Source organism: Branchiostoma belcheri, unplaced genomic scaffold (assembly GCF_001625305.1).
Source record: "Branchiostoma belcheri isolate BF01 breed outbred unplaced genomic scaffold, Haploidv18h27 scaffold57, whole genome shotgun sequence".
NCBI lineage: Eukaryota > Metazoa > Chordata > Leptocardii > Amphioxiformes > Branchiostomatidae > Branchiostoma > Branchiostoma belcheri.
In genome coordinates this window covers 1501507-1504128 of record NW_017804209.1, presented here as the reverse complement: position 1 = coordinate 1504128, position 2622 = coordinate 1501507, and positions in this window count along the sequence as shown.

Genomic DNA, 2622 nt, shown 5'->3' with positions numbered 1-2622 from the left:
TACACTTGACCATCTAGAACGCTGTCCTGGGAACGGGAGGGCAGAAGGCCATTATTTAACACCACTATGCGAACGAGAAGGGCAAAAGGCCATCGTTTAACACCACTATGGGAACGAGCAGCTACAGTAAAAGCCACGAAACTCAGGGCTTGCGGACCGCCTCAGGACAAACCTTTCTGCGTATCTTCACAATTTAGCGTCGCCGGGAGTCAAACAGCAAACTTCTGAAGTCCACAAAAGAACAGTCTCCTCGGGATTTTCTTAACTTTTTTCATGAATAAAAAACAACACCAAGGAAAGTCTTGGACAAACCTGTCAGGCAGCAGCAGAATCCCGGAGTCCGGGTTACGCACAAGAGATCAGTCTCCTCGGGATTGGCGTTTCTTACTGCTGCAGGGGTTTTGTTACTTTGTCATGAAAGGAACTTATAGGCTCCTTGATAAAACTAAAACTACACCGAGGAAGGCCAAAAAGCAGTTACTCAAGCAACTGGATATGATTTTGGAAACGGTCAGACGTTTCAGGTAGCATCAACTACCTTTCGTCAGTGACACTAAGACACCAGAGGAGAAATGCAGGTTTATAAGCACGAGCTGTTGATTGTTTATTAATGTTTTTTGTTGTTGTTGTTTATTACGGTAAAAGTCTCTCAGTTCTCTGTCCATAATAAGAGTTCCTTTGTTTTTTCTCATCAGAAGTCCCAGGACCAAACCGGACTACCTGGGCGGACATGACGTCATGAGCGGTGGCCTGTCCGCGGGGACGGAGACCGGACATGACGTCAGAGGTGGATATGACGTCATAGGCGGACGGCTGTTCCCTCCCGGGTCAGACCAATCCCGAGGCGTAACCCTGGGCAACGGACGTCATCAACGGGCGCGCGCGTGGGCTGCTGGGGCGACCCGGCTGGACCAATGGGAGCCGGGCGAGTGGGCGGAGCCGGTGGGCAATCATTGGCTAACCAGCAGGCCTCGGGGCAATGACCGGAAGGTCACCCTACCGCCGGTTGTTACCGACCAAAAGGTCAAACCACTTAGCGGGAAGATCGATCCATCCGATAGTGTCGTTAATGTCCGCCGCCGACGTCAGTACGGTCAAGAGGGCAGTCTGCGAGGCGGCGAAGCCTGGCCGGTCAATCCTCCGGACATAAGTTTGGATGGTACTGCACTTTGGCCGGTCAACCCTCGGGCCATCGGTCCACCTGGTGCCGAGGCCTGGCCGGGAAACCCTCGGGCCATCAGTCCGCCTAGTGCCGAGGCTTGGCCGGCCAACCCTCGGGCCATCAGTCAGCCCAGTGCCGAGGCTTGGCCGGGCAACCCTCGGGCCATCAGTCCTCTTGGTGCCGAGGCTTGGCCGGGCAACCCTCGGGCCATCGGCTCAGTAGAAGGCAAAGCCGGGCCGGCCAAACCTCGGCAGAAGAGACAGTCGGCAGAGTACAGACTCATGACCGAGATCAGAGAACACTTGATGGACCGGGAGAGGAAAATCCGCCTCCACCTGCTGCTACGGAAGCTCTCCCAACTCTACGGCATCATATATTAGGTAGAACTGACCCCCTAGCCTCGATGCCAGACCCACAGCACACCAGGCTTAAAGTTATCATGAAAGCTCATCTGTGTTAGTAGTTATATGTTTAAAGTTAAAACTTTAGATACAACATAAAAAACCGCGACGGGGGGTGACATCGTCTACCGGATACCTTTGACCCAGTGTTGACGTCACACTTCAAAGAAGCCACATGACAAGCCTCACTGGGTCAGTCTACTGAGGAAGACCAGAGTGACTGGTGGAAAGCTCTAGGTGAGAGAACGTTTTGTTCTGGATCTAAATTTTTAACTCTAAACACTCAGGCTTAAAGTTATCTAGTGTGCGTTGTTGGGCCTACTGTGCTGCATGTCTGGTATCAAGGCTATGGAACTTCTGGACTACTCTTCAAGCAGATCCTAGGGTGGCAGAAGGCAGTATCAAATTGGCCCTTGGGTGGCGAGTGGACCATCTCTGGCGAAAGGTTAATGCCTGGCCAACATGATACTGTCTTTTGGATTGCCACCCTAGGATCTGCTTCGAGATTACATCGGCACTACAAAGTCCTTCTCTACGAACAAAAAGACAGCTACAGAAGGAGGAAGAAGCACATCTACTGCGCCGCTGAAGCACGAGACAGATCCTGCCATGAGATGAGACAGACAAACACACCAACGGCTGGAGAAATTAACTCAGTAAAGTCGGTAGAATAATATTGCTGTCTCAAGGCAATGCCGATTTTAAGTTGGCGTGAATATTACAGAAATGAACTTTACAGAGGAAAAAACGGAACCTTAAAGTATGATAAAGAGCGCTGAAAGTGCGGATTTCGTGCAGTGTTTAGTCGGAAGGTAGAAATAAAAGCAGCAACTAAAGACTCCTGCTCCATCCCTTTTTAAGCCTCTCTAATTGCTAACTGTAGTAGGCACAGAAAGGACACCAAGAGGCTGACTTAAGAAAGGCACTCTGTAATTACCTTCGCCAAGAAGGTTATGTTTTCAGAGGCGTTCGTGTATGTGTGTGTGTGTGTGTGTGTGTGTGTGTCAACACGATAACTTGAGAAGGCTTAAATGGACTGACTTGATATTTGGTAGGTGG